The sequence below is a fragment of the Phalangium opilio genome, unplaced genomic scaffold, assembly GCF_054372755.1.
Source record: "Phalangium opilio isolate 3A_F unplaced genomic scaffold, DU_Popi_V2 ptg000078l_1, whole genome shotgun sequence".
In the NCBI taxonomy this organism is placed as follows: Eukaryota; Metazoa; Arthropoda; class Arachnida; order Opiliones; family Phalangiidae; genus Phalangium; species Phalangium opilio.
In genome coordinates, this window is record NW_028324186.1 from 2,426,304 (window position 1) to 2,447,077 (window position 20,774).

The 20,774-nt window shown below is 36.0% G+C and overlaps 1 long non-coding RNA gene across 1 annotated transcript in view; it reads right to left on the bottom strand.

Moving 5' to 3' along the window:
* Positions 1-12,808: 12,808 nt before the first annotated feature.
* LOC149655007 (uncharacterized) overlaps positions 12,809-20,774 on the bottom strand; it is a 573,911-nt gene continuing 565,945 nt past the window's right edge. The window contains exon 4 of the long non-coding RNA XR_016370363.1: positions 12,809-12,928. This is a non-coding gene — a long non-coding RNA (uncharacterized LOC149655007). The remainder of the gene's footprint in view (positions 12,929-20,774) is intronic.

Consider the following 20,774-nt stretch of genomic DNA (forward strand, 5'->3'; position numbering starts at 1 on the left):
TCTTGTTCGACCGAATCCCATTAGACCGAATACCGCAATTTGGGCGGTTTTCCAATCATGAATTTTCCTTTCATTCCTATTTTTCAATTGATTTTTTAATTAAACTTCTTGATATTGCAGCAAATAATATTTATGTTCACCAATAACATTCTTCAATAAATTTTAGTAATTAATTTTCATTGTTGGAAATTGTCTAACCTAACCTAACCAAACCTAACCAAACCAAACTTAACCAAACCAAACCTAACCTAACATAACAGTAATGTTTTGGAAAAGGAAAATTATTTGAGAAGTCAATGAAACTAAACATCAATATTTTGGAAAAGGCGTAACATTGTTAAATGAATTATAAAATATTACTAACCTAACCAAACCAAACCTAACATAACAGTAATGTTTCGGAAAAGGCAAATTATTTAAGAAGTCAATGAAGCTAAACATTAATATTTTGTAAAAGGCGTAACATTATTAAATGAATTATAAAATATAACTAACCTAACCTAACCTAACCGAACCAAACCAAACCTAACATTACATAACATAACAGTAATGTTTTGGAAAAGGCAAATGATATGAGAAGTCAATGAAACTAAACATCAATATTTTGGAAAAGGCGTAGCATTGTTAAATGAATTATAAAATATTACTGACCTAACCTAACCTAACCAAACCTAATATAACAGTAATGTTTCGGAAAAGGCAAATTATTTAAGAAGTCAATGAAGCTAAACATTAATATTTTGGAAAAGGCGTAACATTATTAAATGAATTATAAAATACTACTAACCCTAACCTCACCTAAAATAACCTAACCAAACCTAACCTAACCTAACATTACATAACATAACAGTAATGTTTTGGAAAAGGCAAATTATTTGGAAAAGGCGTAACATTGTTAAATGAATTATAAAATATTACTAACCTAACCTAACCAGACAATAAAATTGATATTTTTATTAAACTTCTATATTGCAGCAAATAATATGTACGTTCACCAATGACATTCTTCAATAAATTTCAGTAAATAACTTTCATTTTTGAAATTGTCTAACCCTAACCTAACCTTACCTAACGTAACAAGATCTCCCTCCCAAGTACTGACGGCACTCGATGCTGCTTAACTTCTTTGATCATCCAAATCACTTAATCCATTGCGCTACTGGAGCTTGGCAACTCAAGGAAAACGCTATGATTTTATATGTGTAAACCCATCCCATTCAGTCGAAAGCTCTTCCATATAAATATTCTCATTCAGCAGAAAATCGCTCCTTGGGCTATAAATTGTTTTAAATTTGGCTACATTTGTAGAAATCTGAATTCGGTCCAACGGGATTCTATCCAATAGGAGTATACCGTCGGTTATACTAGATGAAATGAAGATTAAGGAAGACATTATTTACCGTCAAAGTACTGGGGAGTTGGTGGGTTTCAGTAATTTAGACAAGACTGGAAATGAAATTTTACAAATCAGAAACGAAACTAGCGAATTACCCGAAGTAGCAACTCATGTCCTTCAAATAATGATTAGGAGCATCACTGGTAACTTTAAGTTCCCTCTTGCCTACTTTCCATGTAAGGATATGGACACTGACAGTCTACATAGGATTGTTCTGGAAGCAATATCTAAATTAGAATTTCATGGAATTAAGGTTCTTAGCATTATCGCTGATGGAGCGAGTGCAAACCGGAAAATGTTCCGTAACTTCATTAATGCTGGCTTCTGTTGGAAAAATATTTTTGCGTGCGATGAAGAAAGGCATATCTATTTTATATGCGACCCTCCGCACTTAATAAAGACAGCTAGAAATTGTTTTAGTAATAGTAACTTCCACACAAAAACCAAGAACTTATATAAAAATGGACAACCCATTCACTGGACACACATTCTTAAACTATACGAACTACACTTGCCACGAACTGTTAAACTGGTTCCAAAACTCACCAGAGACCATGTCTATTTGGATTCTCATTCTCGAATGCGAGTCAGGCTTGCAGCCCAGGTGTTCAGTAAAACTGTCGCAAATGCACTTAAATTAGAGTTTGGTGACCAATACAGTGAAACCATTAATTTCATTTGTGTCATGAATCGTTTTTTTGACTGTATGAACGTTAGACATTTTAAGGAAGGAGTTTTCAAGAGAAACCCTGACCTGCTCCCATATAAGAGTGGAGATGACGAGAGATTAAAGTGGCTTGAAGGGCCATTTATACAATATTTTCAAGATTGGCAAACTGAAGTGCATAAATTAGGAACCTCACTCACTGCAACTGAAAAGAATAAGATGGTGTTAAGTAGAGAAACTGTTGAAGGATTATTGATGACAGCACAGTCAATCCCAGCTATAGTAAGATTTTTACTGAAAAAGAAGGCAAAATTCATTTTAACAAGTCACCTAAATCAAGACTGTTTAGAGCAAGAGTTTGGGAAACAGCGCGGCTCCTGTGGAGGTAACACAAATCCTGATGTATTGCATTTCGCGCAAAATGTTGATAGATTTAAGGATTTAAATGACATTATAAGAGCTCCCAGAGATGGGAACACACAAGTTGATTGATAACCTATAGTTTGTTTTCATTTGTTGTCAAAATAAAAAAGCCATTTCATTTAATCATAACAAGGATATTTATTCCAGTCAATTTGCTTAATCACACAAGAGATTCAATTTTTAGGAAGAAATACAATTTTTCGGAATTAATAATACATTTTTGGGAATAAATACCATTTTTAGGAATAAATAATACATTTTTAGGAATAAATACAATTTTTAGGAATAAATACCATTTTTAGGAATAAATACCATTTTTAGGAATAAATAACACATTTTTAGGAATAAATACCATTTTTAGGAATAAATAATAAATGTTCTTCAGACACTTACTTGATTGGCAGGACTCTATTTTTTTCTTTTTTACTCCTAAGTCTGAAATTGACTTTGTTTCACTTTGTTGTGCAAAAGATGAGTGGGACACTTTCGTGGATTTCTTGACTAGAAAAACGTTCACACTCGCGTCTAGCGGGACTTCCAAATCAATATATTCTTCGATAATTAAGGCCTCCGTCTTTTCAACAATTGTCTCTCTTTTGAAAAATTTAATTTAATATTAGAATGATTAAACTAAAGTTTTCCATTCACTAAGGTAAAAATGGTATAAAAACCATAGCCAAGGCTTAACTCATTTTTATAAATATTTGAACCTCTATAGGTTATAAATTAACAAAACTGGCACTTAATATCCAATACAACAAAATTAATAAGAAAAGGCATAAAAATCTTACCTTTTCGCATAGTGATGATCCTCATGAAAATCATTTTTCTTCTTTTTTACTCTCCCACCGTCTCCACCCAAGCGAAACACGCGCGCCATTTTGTTTTTCTCAAACGACCTTGGGCTACACCTCAGACCACCCTCAAACTGATCGGTTCTCGGGGCTAAAATGTGACGCGCTTACCGCTCCTCTTAAAGATACACACTCCGTGAACAAACTTGGGTCTTACATGTGGATGTATTTGGCACCACTCTTTCAGCAAAGTGACAAAGCACCACCAATGTTTTTAGAACTTTTCTGTTGACACGTATAATTTAATTTAAGGTTTTGAGGTGAAAATTGTCCACCGGGTTTCGGCGCATTTGTTGAATATCTGGTACGCGACTTTGATAGTTCTAAACATTGTCGTGTTGGGCTATATAACAGCCGATGTCTTAGTGGGGCAGAAAATTCTAATGAATCATTTAAGCGACATCCTGAAAGTTAAAAACGTCAGATTCTTGACGCATGGCTCCGATGCCATGCTAGACTTTTTTAGAGTGAGTAATTTTATGGCTCTTTATTGAAAAATGATACTTGTACAGAGTGACAGATAACACGTTTCTATGATGATTTATTGAACAAAGTCTCGTCCTGTCCCTCGTATTCTCATTAGCCTAGCGAACGAACTGTTTGATGATATCTCCTATTCAATTAGGGAATACCTGGTAATAATGGAAAGAAAATTCGAAAAAGATATTATTTCCCGAAGAAAGGTGTCAATCGCTTCAAGAAAGTCGTGAATGGAGAATTGGTTTATATCGACTGGCACGAAGAAGTGGCTGGTCTCGAGAAGTTTTGTAGGGATGAAATGAAAGGGGAAAACGACGGACGTCCCTTAATTTACCAGTCACCTTTTCTTTTGAAAACAGATTCCGATGGGTTCATGATGTCACGAAATTATACAATTGACAAGGAGACTTTGGAACGAATTAGTCAAACGTAAGCCTGTAATAAAGTTATAACGCTCTATCTCTTACCACAGAAATAGCCCCCTTTCCGGGGCGAATTGCGTTCTACTATAAAATTTCCAACAAAGCGGGGAAAAGCAGCTAATTCCCCTCTTTACCAAAGTATTCTCCACGATCAATATATTGATACCCCATAGATATTGTATTTGATATTGAGATGATGCTCAAGTCGTCAAAGGGGTTGTGATGACAAAGTAATTATCCCTCGAGCAAATGGAATTTGCGAGAGATACGTCATCCTTGTTCCAGTATTGCCATTAATTTCTGGAGCGTTAGGCTTAAAGGGAGTTAGAAATAGGTTTAAAGTCATCAGTGTTTCCTTAGTAAGACACTCCGCATAGATATATTCTACTTGTGTTCTCGAACATTTCAAAGACATTATGCATGACGTCAAGGGTGAAGGTTTCTACATCTCGTTCCCTTTAATTCAAGCAGAAAGGGCTCCAAAAATCTACGTTTTCCTGGTATAAGTAATCTTACAAAAAAAACTCAAATAAAGAATGTTTTGATGGTTTTCAAGCATGCTGGGTTGCAGAGCGAGAAAATCCGAGCAACAATTATCTGAATGTTTCTTCAAAATACCCGTAATGGTTTCAATGTTCAAAGTTAAAAGCATTATATTTAAAATAAATAGTAGTAGACCATATAATGTTGCGTTTATAAGATGTTATACGATATTTTCTCCTTTTTCTTTGCAGTTTGCGGTACGCCGCTTCATCCTGCTTGTGCGACGAGGCGATTAATAAAGCCTTCGCGTGGATGAACACGAAATGCGTCTCGACAGAGAATCACGTCCAAGACGTGGACTACACCAAAAACGAAAGCGAAGTGCGTCTCTTGCTCAGCATTTTCATCATAAGTTTAATTCCGGCGTTCTTAGAAGTAACGTTGGAACTTTTCTTCAAACTATGTCCGTGTTTCAAAGCAGAGCATGTTTAAAAGTCATCCCGTCGCACGAAGAAGCTGCGAATAATTGGCTGTTATTCTATTTGGGGATTGAGTAATCCAGCACTTGCACGTCTCCCTCACTTCAGAAACTTACATTAGCTTCTAAACTGTGGTCTACCGACAGTACACAAAAATGAAGAAACAAAGTAACAGTATTTATATAAAAAAAGTAATTTTATTCTAATTGACCCTTAAACGGTAGTCAATTTCTAGCAAGCTAGTTAAATATAATTTTAAAGCTTAAGGGCTTAAGAGCTGTCGGATAAAAACATTTGTATGTAGATTGCCCAATTTGTCACTATAATGACAGGAAATTTAAGCTGTAATTCTTTTGCATACAAGCTTTGTTACCGCTACCACGCTGTAATAGATTATGGCTACAATTTCCGCAGCTGAAAAAACGCAAAAATTTCACAACAGTTCTAGACCGGCAAATTGGTTGCCATTTCTTCATTTTCTGTTTATTAACTGTTAATTTTCTATCCTGCCAAAAATATGCAGCGCGATTCTGCAAACTCGAGGCAAAAGATGAAATACCAGCTGCTAGTTTGAAACTGTAAATTAACCCCATTCATACACATGTTACAGATCTGCAAAAGTTATGGAACAGTAGAAATGCAGCTGCCAATTTAGAAGTGTAACTTTACCACCTTTACAGACATAATGCAGGTAGAAATACCGTCTGCTTGCTATTTTAAAACTGTAATTAAGAAAATCTCGTCAGGAGATTTCTATTTATACTTAATCCAAAATTGTAAGTTTAATCCCTCTGGAGCTTAACATTACGAGGTGGGTGAATTTTTGCGAGTTAGACCCAAGGTTTCTCGATCAAAGGGGGTACACTTTTTAAATAACGTAACTTGACAGAACTAGCAAAGGCTGTAAAGTTAAAGTATATCATTTCTCGTAGTGAAAAGTTAAGTTGATCTTTTTGTATAGGTTTTAAAAAATCCTTTTAATCCACGCGGTACATTTTATTAAAATTTTCATTTCAAATCTTGCTCTAAAATACACCATTTTATATTCTCAAATTATGGACAGGTGATTTTTCAAAATCCTTTTGGATCTACGTTTTGTCCTGCAAAAGCTAAGGTTAAAATTATCACAATGAAATACTTTGAGAGTATTTACAATTATCAGCTAGTTTCACGAGGTTCGATCGTATGTTTGGCAGTGTGTCCTTTTATACAGGGCATTGTGCTTTCGGACCATTCAAACTCTAAGTTGGATTGAGTTTGACAATTCCAGAATTAAACGATTTCCTTTACTAACGTTTCTCCCCAAAAAGGGACAATTATTATACAAAAACGAGTTTTGCTTCGCAGTCCTTAGAGAGACTGCATTTATGGACAATCTTTGGCTAAACAAGGACACCTATTCAAACCCAAAAGGGCTAGAAATTACAAATTATTATATGTATTGCAGTTTGAAATAAAGCTTAATCGATATGGAAATTTGGTTTTAAATGCGTAGTTCAAATAATTGTTATGATTAAACATATTACAACGAAAAAGTATAAATGCGGCGTTTCGGGATAATAGGAGCTCAGATTTTCATAAATGAAATCTTATAGGATCTGTTCTCGTAAAAATTTTCCCATGTAAAATAAATAAAGCAAACAAATACAAAATGAGCTTTTAGCATTTGAAATATTCAGGGTGGAACAGATCAGAAGAACGCTTATTTCGAGTAAAATGTCGTCCATCCATCATTCTAATTTGTGACGTAAAAAGCAATGTCGTATTTCTGACATTTATCATACATTCAGAATGGGGTTTTAATATGTGTGTAGTTACCCAGTATGAGTTTTAAACTTCAATTTGAACTCGAGTCGTCCTTGTCCTTTATTTTAGCTGTTTGTTACAAAATGTTGCATTTATACCCTTTTTGTTGTGAAATATCTAATCATAACAATACACCACTTCGTCATTCTGTTGCGCGCATGCCCGATGCCCCGCGCTCGAAGCGCCGCAAGGGAAAGACTAAAAACTGCTCTTTGTTACCCCTACTAGCAAAAGCGCAACCCCTCGCGGTTTTTTTCTCTGCCCATATTAATAAGTACTAGTTCGCAGTAGCCCGCTGTGGCGCCCTAGGTAATGTCAAAGTGGTGTATTGTTTGAACTGCGCAATTCCATATCCGTTAAACTTAATTTCAAACTGCATTTCAATTTCATTATCCACAAATATTTAACCAAATAATGAAAATTCTTCTCAAGCTTAATATATGAAGAACTGTTTTGAAGAACAGTTTATTTTACAATACTCATAAAATTCTAGAATCACTATATTTCTAAATTAAAATGATATCTGCTACTTAATGGAGTATTTAATTTATTACATTTTAAATTTAACAACGCCTTTTAACTAAACTTTTTAAAATACTCCATGAAGTAGCAGATCTCATACTAATATAGAAATATAGTTGTATGAACCATGTATCAAAATTTTAATATTTATGATTATATAATCATTATTTTGACGCATTTTGTCCAGGCTTTAACCTTTTTAAAGCTAAGTTAAATTATTATTAAATGCTGACAATTATTCTGCCCTAAAATTGCTCGATTCTGCTGCTGTAAATTTGTAATACAAACCAAACGTTCATTAAAAATCCAATAAAATCTCAACAATTTATTCATTTGTGTTATATATATTTTTGTAAACTTTGGATTACTTGTGTTCCTAGAAAAACAGTATAGATAGCTTTAGTCGAATATTATTGTGTAAGAAAAATAAGTTTAACTACTTGAAATAGAATCCTCGACCGAAGGGATCGGTTTGCTTGAATAGCTTGGATAGGACTGTTCAAAGATTCAGGGTGTTATATGATATGAACGTGCATTGGTTAAAAGTTAAGAAAAATAAAAAATAAAATGAGGGAATAGAATCTTAAGGGTAGAGGTCGATGCTCTGGCCATAAATGCTTTGGTATAAACAAAACTGAACTTAGAATATAGGGATGGAAAATTGAACTTTGAGACCTAGCAAAAGAGCTAGGAGTCCTCGTTTGAACATAAGAGAAAAATCAGATTGTCATGGGCTAGAGGAGAAGCTAGAAGTCCTTAGTAGGACATAAAAAAATAGTCATTTATGGACTAACAAAGATGCTAGTAGCCCTTAGTTGGACATAAAAAAATAGTCATTTATGGACTAACAAAGATGCTAGTAGCCCTTAGTTGGACATAAGAAAATAAAAGAAATGGAGCTCAGACCTAGGCGAGCTGTAGTCTTCGGACATAATAGTTAAAGAATGGAAATGGCAAATTTGGAAATAATAGAAACTGGAAAAGGTTTAGGTACCATGGAAAAAATAGAAATGAAAAAGGTTTAGGTACCACGGAAATAATACAAATGGAAAAGGCATAGGTACCACGGAAATAATAGAAATGGAAAAGGTTTAGGTACCACGGAAATAATAGAAATGGAAAAGGTTTAGATACCACGGAGAGAATAATGCAAAAAAGTTAAAGTGAAGGAACAGTTTGAAATAAAAGAAATTGAGTTGATTGGAATTAAATAAAGCGTTGAATTCGTCTAAAGTAAAAATTTAAGTGACTTTGTTATTGATTGGAGTGATTCTTATAAGTTACGCGACGAACGGGGACTTAGGGTTTCGATTTTTCAGTCGGTCGGAACACTTAAAAATTAAAAGTAACGAGTTAAGAGAATAAAGCTCTGAAAGCGAAACAACCTTTGAAGTTCTATTAACAGCTATGTGCCACCAGATAAATACTTAAAACACCCTTGCACTAAAAAGAAATTGAGACGCGGCAGTCGTTGACCGTTCTAAACTCTAGTAACGAGAGTCACGTGGTCGTGGTCCCCCTCCTCTCTCTCTTTCTTTCTGGCTAAAAAAATAGCTAACCCGTCGAGCAGGGTGAGAAATAAGGAAATTTCTTAAACTGATCATCTGACCAGTAGATCCCAAAGGTCTTTATTAAAAAACTGGTCAACGACCACTTAATATTTCTACATACTGTCAGAGCTGCACTGAAATGGTTCTAGGTTTTATATGCTGTTTATTTGTTTCGCATGAATTGATTTCTATATCTCACTCCCATTTTAATACAAGTAGAATTTTGTTGGTTTGAAGTGCTTAAATTTGTTGTATTACAAACACTAAAGCCTCTTACAATGAAAGACTAACGACTCATAAAAACAACGCACATCGCAGCTAGTCTACTAGGCACTGGTGCTAACCGGTCCGGATAACGGCGTTCCGTCACTTTCCCCTTCTGTTCTTCATTAGAGAGCTGCAAAATGAAAATATTAATTTCCAACTCCTTCCAACTCCAAGGCAATACACAACAATGACTCCAATTCCTCCCAATGCCATAATCAAAAGTTTCAACTCCGCAGAACTCCGCCAAGCGAAATGTAAAACTCCTCCCAACTCCATCCAAGAAAATTAAAATTTCTTAAACTCCTCCCAACTCCTTCCATGAAAATTAAAATTTATTAAACTCCTCCCAACTCCTTCCATGAAAAATAAAATTTCTTAAACTCCTCCCAATTCCTTCCATGAAAAGTAAAATTTCTTAAACTCCTCCCAACTCCTTCCATGAAAAGTAAAATTCCTTAAACTCCTTCTAACTTCGTCCTTTAAAACCTTTCTAGTTTCTAGCCTTTGGAAGATTTCTTTACTCTTTAGAATTGGAAAAATAAAAAGTTCAAGTAAAACGTGTAGCTCATTAGTTTTCTTTCAAATTTGGCCTGAGATTGATATCACGAGTGCTTATAAATTATGAATTTCAAATATGGAATAATATTTACTCATAAAATTCTTCTAGACATTAAAACTTAAAATTTGGGGGAAAAAGGCGCTACGCGTTGTCGTTGAGTCATATTTTACGCTTAGTTTCGTTTCTTAAATGAGCTATTTAATTAAAATCGGACTGATTCGCTTTGCAAATGCTATTTTGAAGGACAAGGCCACGAACTTCACGAATCAAGAAATACTAACACTCGAGTCCATTCTGTTATTAGTTGTGCCTGCCAATATGCCTACTGCCTTACTTTAATATGCCTCAAAGCTAGAAAGGAGACTCTAGTAAATGGGTTTAAGAGAAAAGGAAAGCGCCCGCGGCCCCATTGTGCGAGAGACTCACTGGGGGACGTGTCACGTGGGGTTACGGGTGAAAAAAGAATTTCGTACGAAGCTTCTGAAGACAAACAACGCTAAAGTCCGCTTTTAAATTGGAGCCCTTCCACTTACCAGACTTAAGTTTTCCAACTCCGTAGATTTCCATGTTTTAAGATAATTTTCTATTGCCTTCCAACTCCGCAATTATAATTATCATTATTTCTATGCCTCCCAACTCCGCACACGAAAACTTCCACTGCCACCCAACTCCAATTTTATCTCAGAAAAACATTTCCAACTCCTGGATTTCCCATCGCTTAAACGCGGAACCCAGCGGGTTTCGGAGTTCTTCCACGGAGTTGCAGCTCTCTATTCTTCATTGAATCATTGCTTACCACCATGGAGTAGTATAACAGGAGACTAATTGTTGTGTTTGGCTTCTGCAAGTAAACCTTTATTGTATATACATCAAAACTACTCCTTGGTACAGTGCCCCAGGAATTTATTTTTTACTAAAGAAGGGCAATTTAATTAAGGTCACGGTGACCACTAGACCCTCAAGCATTTAATAAATAAACTGGTCAAGGCAAATTTTAAACTGGTCATTTGTCCAGTGCCATCAACTTATTTCTAACCCTGCCGTCGAGGGAAGAGTGAGATACTGTTGGTAAAAATCGCTGATAGGTACTAAGCCTCAATAGCTCCGTTTGTAAGGCGTTCTACTCTGGTGCCTGTGTGGATATAGACGTCGGGGGTTCAAATCCTGGTCGTGCCTAAACATTAATTCTTCAATAGTGAAAAATTTACAGAACCTCGTATAGATGTCACTGAATTTCAAATTTCTAGCGGGAAGTTTAAAGTGAAAGTAACTTTATTTATGATGGATTCTGCCAGGTCACATGAAAAATTGGGGGCAGAAAGGGGGGAGAAGACGCCAAGCCGAAAGGGGTAATTGCAATGCTTTCGCAGTCTATTGACAGCGAAAGCAAAAATTTGGGGCAGAAAGGGGGGAGAAGACGCCTATTCGAAAGGGGTAATTGCAATGCTTCCGCAGTCTATAGACAGCGAAAGCAAAAAGGCAGGGCGTTACGCGATTGGTTGGAGGTCCTTATTTAAAATTCTATCATGGTCTACACTGGAAATCTAGCTTTAAATATAAACGATGTCGCATGTATCTGTTATATAGTAAAGATTTGACACGAACCATTTTGAAAAGAATGTAAAATTCATGATTCAAAATTTTTGGGCAAATGTAATTTTGGTGATAAAAACGAAGAAAAGTATTTTTTTTAAATAATTGATGTTTTATAATCATGTCTTTAAACTGAAAAAATTTAATATCTGTTACTTCTGTCATTCCATTTTGTTCTCTTATCATTTACTTTTTCTAGTCTTTGTCCACGAAGACATTTTTTATTAATATCTGTTCCTTCAGTCTTCATTTTAATTAAGATTGTTAAGAAACTGTTGCATTTTTAAAATCTGCACTAAGCACAAACATAAATATAGGGGAGCTTAAGCATAAGGGACCTAATATTGCTAGTTAGTTACTAATGCTTTCAGGTACCAGTTAATCAGTTATCACGAATGAGATTAATTTATCACTGAAAACATCAAATTTTCATACTAAAATTACTCTGAGAATTATCTAGAATCATTTCTACTGATATTTCAAGTTCAGAGGAATCAGAGTCATCGTTTTCAGTCTTTCAGATGATGGATTGGACTTATGTTACTGGTTTTCGGTTTTCGTTGTAGCAGTCTAACTGAGACAAAGTTTCTGCCTGACAGCATAGCCCACTCGATCCGCGCTCATGGACGCAAGCTGCTCGCGCTATAGAGAGCTTTCAGTTGGAGAAGGAGATGAGCCTCGTGACATCATTTACGCTGCCATATTGGTGGGTTTAAAGCAGGAATGAAGCTGAGACCACCCAATATGGCTACCAGAACAGCGGTAAGACTTGGGAGGGTGTGACGTACTACAATCCCATCTGAAAGCTCTCTATTTAATAATAATTGACCAGGTCACGTCGTCTGCTAAACTTATGGATTGGACAATTATACTTTTTGAGTTAATGTCTGGACTCTGGTTACCCTTGAATTTTCTTAGTGGTCCCTGGTCATTTGCCCTGTGCCACCTCCTTATTTCCCCCACTGGACAAGGAAGCATTTCTCATAAAGGATAATGGCCATCATTGTTGTGTAAGAGACAGCCTGGCAGCCCCGTATTTTTTAACCCTGCCCATAGCCCACTCGATCATGCGTAACACGACGCAAGATGCAGAGGGCAGAGCAGCATCCGTGAGCATGGATCGAGTGGGCTATGCCCTGCCTGGCCAAGTCAGCTGACTTAGGTGAAATATTCATTACTTTTATGCGACTTAATTCTAGACATTCTTGAACGAATCATCTTGTAAACATTTTATAAGACAGGCTTCTGCCGTAGGGTTTTTTCTGAGCCAAATTTGCTTTTTAAATTTTAAAAAAATAATTTCAACCTTTTTTTCCTCTCTTCAGAAATTTAATAATGATAGTGTGTTACATATTTATCCAAAATTTATATTAATTAATTAACACACTGTACATCGCCTTAATTTGTAATTTCGCGCTTGGAAGAGGCTGAATTAAAAATATTGATTTGGAGACAGGGATTAGTGATAGTGTGATTGAATCTATCATTTATTTTAGCAGCAAAAAACGTATCTTCGTAGCGGTAACCGTTGGCTGCTGGCACCAGTCTAGAAACCAGGGAATGAACCCTTCTGCGTAGTTTGAATTAATCTACTTTAAACACCAAAAATGTATCTAATTTAAACAAAAAGGTTTATTCTAAATAGCGGTTATAAATAGTAATTAAAAACGCAACTGTTACCTAATAAAAATGATTGCAAGAGCCGGGATAAAAAAAACATTGGTTGGTTTGTTGACAGGGTTTAGTGATCGTGTGATTTAATTATTCAATTATATTACCATTAATTTAAACCAATAAAATGATCTACATAGTGTTTATCGGTGGCACCAAATATAATCTGCACAGTTATCGTTGGAAAAATGGCCATTGTTTACTGTTTTGAGGTTATGTTAGAATAAGCACTAAATAATTAAAATTTAAATTGTTAACCTATAAGAATTATTGGAAAAGCGTCATTTCAAAATATTGTATGATTTGGTGACAGGGTTTAGTGATAGTGTGATTGAATCTATCATTTATTTTACCAGTAAAAAACGTATCTTCGTAGCGGTAAGTGTTGGCTGTTGGCTGGTGGCTGGTGGCAACAGTCAAGAAACCAGGGAACGAACCCTTGGGCGTATTTTGCATTAATCTACTTTAAACAACAAAAATTTATTTAATTTAAACAAATTACCAAATTAGCGGCTACCGTTGGCCGATGGCACCAGGTGAAACACCTTAAAACGTACGCTACACGGCCAATTGGTCTCTACTCTCTAGTCTCTGCATAAAATCAGCTGTATTTAAATTTTGACCGAGGCTTAGTGAAATCAGTGAATTTAAAAATTATGGGCTAAATCCTAAATTTAAATTCTTTTGTATTAAATTATAATAAGGTTTAACTTACGAAATTAAAATAAAATGAGGACGAATTAACCCCTTCTTTTATGTGAAAAGTTAAAAAATTCGCCTTAAGCTCGACATACCCACACGCGTTGTCTATACAAAAATCTTCGCTCAGTCGCTCTATTAGCGGTAAAACAGCGCAAGTCCAATAGTACGTTTCTTTATGATTTTAGCTAGGATTAAACCACGTAAGTCCAACAGAATAAAAGGTCGTAAGTTTAAGTACGTGCTTAAAAGTACAAAAAGTAATACTTAATATTAAGTATGTGCTTAAAAGTACAAAAAGTAATACTTATATGAATTGTTTTCAATAAAACTTCGAAAGGCACCAGTTTAATGTTCAACCTTTCATTTAAAACCATTTTCAGACCTATCGAATAAATAGTCTTCAAAAAATGGTCAAGACCATTTGGCTATCACAGCAAACATTTCCCATGTTATTCCTATGGGAAAATTTCCCTTTTTTTGCCAAAATGTCTTAATTTTTTTATGGAAATGAAAACCACCCTTAGCAACTTTATTTTCTATGAAAAAAACTAATAGAGGGATCTCTTTGAAATTTTAACCACATATTAAGGGTCCAAATTTTAGTTCAGTGGAATTTTTTCAAAACAATTAATACAATACAAAAAAAACTACATCCAAACAAAAAACCCTCCTTATACATTAAGAGCAGTATGAAGTCTTATCTAAGAGAGCGACCGCTCTCTCAGAATTATAAAAAACGCCTTGGTTTGGGCCAAGATCGAAAAAACAAACGATATTTTTGGGGTTTATCAATTGGCTGAAGTTCAGATATTGCAAATTTTTTTAGTTATTTTTATCCATCTAATCCTTAATCAATATTAAATTCAATGATTGTATACCAAAATCCCCCCAGCCAAAATCCCCCCGGCCAAAATCCCCCCAAATCATAAGTAACGGACAAAATCCCCCCAATGTAGGACAAAATCCCCCCAAATCATTAAAACAAGACAAAATCCCCCCAAATCAATATAACAAGACAAAATCCCCCCAAATCATTATAACAGGACAAAATCCCCCCAAATCATTATAACAAGACAAAATCCCCCTAATAATTATAACAAGACGTAACATTGTTAAATGATTTATAAAATATTACTAGCCTAACCAAACCTAACCTAACATAACAGTAACGTTTTGGAAAAGGCGTAACATTGTTAAATGATTTGTAAAATACTACTAACCTAACATAACAGTAATGTTTTGGAAAAGGCATATTATTTGATAAGTCAATGATGCTAAACATTTATATTTTGGAAAAGGCCTAACATTGTTAAATGATTTATAAAATATTATTTGAGAAGTCGGTAGGATTTCGGTATGAGGTCAAAAATCATTTTAGAGCAAAATCAAGCATACCATTCGATAGAGCGTAAAATTTAGATCTAAAATATTCCCCACTTTTTTCAAATTTCCAAAAAAAAACCAAAAACATTATTTGCAGTATAGGTGAACAAGGTCAAAAACAGTGTGGAAAACATCAGAGGGCCAATAATTTGGCACCTTTTCCAACCTAACCTAACCTAACCTAACCTGACCTAACCAAACCTAACCTAACCCAACCCAACGTAACCGGACCTAACCTGACCTAACCAAACCTAACTAAACCTAACCTAACCTAACCTAACCTAACCTAACCCAACCTAACCCAACCTAACCCAACCTAACCCAACCTAACCTTACCCAACCTAACCCAACCTAACCTAACCTAACCTAACCTGACCTAACCTAACCCAACCTAACCTAACCTAACCCAACCTAACCTAACCTAACCTAACCTATTCGGCCTCTTAAGTGAAAATGAACCCTAACGTTAAACATCAATATTTTGGAAAAGGTGGCAATTCTTATGGGGGATAAGACTTTTTTTTTTGGAAATTTGAAAAAAGCGGCGGCCATTTTAGATCTAAATTTTACGCTCTATCGAATGGTGTGCTTGATTTTGCTCTAAAATGATTTTTGACCTTATTCACTCATACCGAAATTGTACCGAGAACTCAATGAAGCATAACATCAATATTTTGGAAAAGGCGTAACGTTGTTAAATGATTTATAAAATATTACTAACCTAACTTAACCAAACCTAACCTAACATAACAGTAATGATTTGGAAAAGGCATATTATTTGAGAAGTCAATGAAGCTAAACATCAAAATTTTGGAAAAGGCGTAACATTGTTAAATGATTTATAAAATATTACTAACCTAACCTAACCTATCCTAACCAAACCTAACCTATCCTAACCAAACCTAACCGTTAAATATCATTTGGAGGGATTTTGTCTTGTTTTAATTATTTGGGGGGATTTTGTCTTGTTATAATGATTTGGGGGGATTTTGTCTTGTTATAATGATTTGGGGGGATTTTGTCTTGTTATAATGATTTGGGGGATTTTGTCTTGTTATAATGATTTGGGGGGATTTTGTCCTACATTGGGGGGATTTTGTCCGTTACTTATGATTTGGGGGGATTTTGTCCGGGGGGATTTTGGCTGGGGGGATTTTGGGTCACACCCTAAATTCAATCAACTGATTTTACTGCTAATCGATCTATTCCCTCTAAATTAATTGAAAAAATTACATGTCTACGCTTTCGCTTTTTCAAGAACAATTACATTTTCCAAAAACATTTTATCATGAAATTAATTATTTTGAAGGGAGTACGTATTGAGAGCTCAGTATTGAATATTTGAAACACTCTGCCTGAAAAGACCAAGCAAACTTTGACATAATTCGAAAGGAAAATGTAAATATTTGAAAGTGGATGCCAAACCAGGGTGTTGCACGAATTCATACATTTAATTTCGTATATCGAAATGCTACATTTGTAATGTCGCGACTATGAAGGAAAGGTTGCACTGCGATTTCCCTCTTCGTACTTTCTTGGTCATAACTCAGACTTCATTTGAAACGTCACCACCCCTTTCTACATTGTTGGCGTTACTTGTATACCGGTAACGTATTACGTGTAATCATTTTATCACGCGTAAATACCATTTCGGAAACACACAGTGGCGAGGCCACCATTGGGTATTCTCCCTCGCACCAAGGGTCACCGCCAGACGGTAACAAAGTTGACTACAGGCAGTAACGGTGCTTCTAGGCGAGAGAGAGAGAGAGAAGACCCCAATGGCGGCATCAGCCTTGTGTTTCAGTTTCTCTGTATGTATTTTCTAAAATGGTCTACTCATAAATGTACACAGATTACACAGAGTGATCGGTCCTTCAGGCGCTAGCGAGTGTCAAGCCACAACCATAATCATTCATATACACGAATGTTTTATAGTTTTAGGTTATTAAGGTTGGCGGCCAGTCCGGAGAGTCATGTACCGTATACTAATGTTTAAATGTTTCGAACTACATGGTATTATTGGCTCTTACATGATTACGACGTCAAAGGGAAAAGAAAATAATTCCCGCCCATTTCGACCATTACAATCGATTAGTATAAAAATTTTCATCGAGGTTAAATGTTAAACCTAAGTTAATGAAACTTGTCTTATTTCAAAGAGAAAGAGACCCCCTACCTCTTTAAATTGGATGTAGAAACTTAAGCGCATTCTAAGATAGCTTTGAGGCTTTTCAGTTTATTTCGAGAATATCTTACCTTTTCAGTTATTGACGGTTGAAGTTAGTTTCTCCAGAGTTGGATCCCAGGTTTATGTTTCTTTGTTCTATCGGGGTGCTGATGTTGTTTATGGTTACCGATCCGCCGATTGTCCCTGGTACCACTATGGTGATCTGTGGACCTTGACTCGCCGGCGCAGAAATGTTTATGGTTTCCCCCTTCTCTTCTTTTCTCAAAAGAGATGAAATGCGTCGATTCTGTTTGTCTATGATCTCCGTCAATTGGGCCAGCTCTCTTTCCCGGGCCTCAATCTCGTCAATGTCCTTGCTCGATGGGCCGGCGCTGTTTATGTCCGGCGTCTCACTCGATCCGCTTAATTCCGATCTTTCTGGCTTCAATTTTTCGATCTCACTCTCTAATTTCTTTTTTTCAATCCTGAGCGTTGAGACTTGACCTTCCAATCTTTTCTGGCCCTCGTTCAAGACAGATTCATCCGCCGGAATATTTGAAGTCCCCTCATCAGGATCTTCAGTCTGAGTAGTGAACCCACCGAAATATGGAGAGTTAATTAGATCATTTAAGTGTGCCGCAAGCCTTCTAGCGCGCTAGACTCGCGCGTGTATACTCGCGTGAGTTTAGAATGGGGGAACACCGGTTTTTTATCCGGGGGGGTTTCTCTGAGTTCGTTTATTGGTCGAGAGTGGGGGTCGGCAATTGATTAGGTCTTTGTTAATTGGTTAAGGGGCATGAACTTCTTTAGTCGTGACGTAATCGCCAGATAGAGTTTGTCTGATAAAAGAGTGCTCTCTTTATCTCGGTTATTCGCCTTGAAGAGAGCAGTGACTTCTAATGGATATCTTCTTACACACTATGCGTTATATAGTGAAGTATCAACGATTCAAAGGGCGCGAGGATTTCCAATATATGGTCGCGTATCTTTTAGATCAATGCACTATGTATACAATATGTTTCGAACACCGAGTATCTGAAATTGGGAAAATTGCTCGTGTTATATGAAGATAAACCTCCTGAACATCAAGATATCGAATACCAGAATCAGGTGGAAATTTTGAAGCGATTAATATTTGATAGTAGTGACATTATTTTGGAGGATTTACATGACGGACTTTTATTTACAAGATTGGGTCACGGTATAAATCAAACAAGAGTTAAAGCCCCGGAAACGGATTCACCGGCGCCATTGTGTTTAGAAGAAAAAGCCGAATTTTACGGAAATGACTTTATAAAATGTTTACGGGAAGAATTGAGGAAATTAGGGACTCTCGATAGTATCTACGAGGAATATTTATCCTTTTCATTTCCCGGAAGTCGTTAATGTAATCTATTCTATAACCGTCAATTGATTAGGTCTTTATTAATTGTTTAGGGGTTTTTAGGACGTGTCTGTACTGGTCTTTAGTCGTGACGTAATCGCCAGACTTAAATAAGAGTTTGTTTGATAAGAGAGCGATCTCTCTTTATCTCGGTTATTCGACGAACGCCTTGAAGAGAGCAGTGACTTCCGAGGGAGATCTTACAAAATGCGTTATATAGTGACGTATCAACGATTCAAAGGGCGCGAGGATTTCCAATATATGGTCGCGTATCTTTTAGATCAATGCGCTATGTATACAATATGTTTCGAACACCGAGTATCTGAAAGTGGGAAAATCGCTCGTGTTGCGAAGAAATGCCCGATGTTTAAAGATAGAGAGCCTCAAGAAAAAGATATCGAGTATCAGAATCAGGTGGAAATTTTGAAACGATTCATATTACCTAGAAGTACCATTATTTTGGAGGAATTAGATGATGGACTTTTATTTACCCGATTGGGTCACGGTATAAATCAACCAAGAGCCAAAGCCCCGGAAACGGATTCACCGGCGCCATTGTGTTTAGAAGAAAAAGCTGAATTTTACGGAAATGACTTTATAAAATACATACAGGACCAAATGAGTAAATTCGGTACTCCCGATAGTTTTTATCATGAACATTTACCCGTTTTATTTCCAAGTATATGTTAATGTAATCTTCTCTAAAACGTAGGAAGCGATTAAGGTTGCTCTCGGTGTAGTGGTTAGCGCGTTTGTTCGCCAATCAATAGATCGCGAGATCGAACCCCGCTCTAACCATCACATCGAGTTCAATCTTTTATTTCTAAATAAAACTGGATAACGTGTAAATCCTCATTCATTTTTAAATAAAATATCAATTATGTCGGTCAATTCTTTTTTCGTTACTCTGTTAAGTGATAAAACTGATGAATATCCCGATAATTCACAATCGTCTTTCACGGTCAAATTAGGTAAACCAATTATTCTTTCAAACGAATGGGAAATTGGTTTATCGGAAATATTAACACCGAAAATTTCAACCGTAATAGACAATACCTGTAACTCTTTCGAAATACAGGTACCTGAACGATATTTAACGAATGATGGCTGGGACATTAGAAGAGTAGAGTTAATACCGCAAAAGTACGAAGGTTCGAAAGATAAAAATGGAAACGCCGTATTTTTTTCAATGCAGAATAAACTGGTGCGTGACTTAACCGTTCAGCTTGAAAAACAGAATTTTCCCGTGAAAATACAGGTTATAGATATGTCAGTCCCGACTGGGCCTCCTATCAAGAGAGTTAAATTATCAGTCGATGCCGGTCACCAGGCCAGGCTAGCTCCTGGCCCTCTGGCTCAGGTTTTAGGATTCGAAACGGACGAGTACATTACTGGGGAATACATTTGTCCCATTCCATTCTCTCAACAAGCTAGAAATATTACGATAAACTACACCAATAATTATATCGAGATAAAATTGAAAAAAAATTTAAAACTTCAAAATCGTATGGTAACGGTAAAGATTCCTGAGGGACCCTATAGTGTCGACACCCTATTGGAAGCTATGAATAGAGCGATACCCGAAGCTCATCAATCTCGGTTTAATTTCTCGTTAAACGATAACGGTACCGTTCGAATAATGACTGATAAGGAATGCACCGTGCTTTTTAGAGGCGTTCGTAACAAATTAGGTTCTATGTTAGGATTCGGTGACCAAACTAATCGTCTATTAGGGTCTGCAAACGCCAACTTCAAACCGGATTTAGTCAGTCAATATTTATACGTTTACACTGATCTGATATACCCCCAGTTTATAGGCTCTGGTTTCAAACCTCTTCTACGCGTCATTCCCACTAAAAACGATACGTCGGAGAAAATTATCACATACGATACTATAGACTATTATCCTATAAGATCCAACGAAATTGAAACTATCAAAATTGACATTAGAGACGAAGCCGAC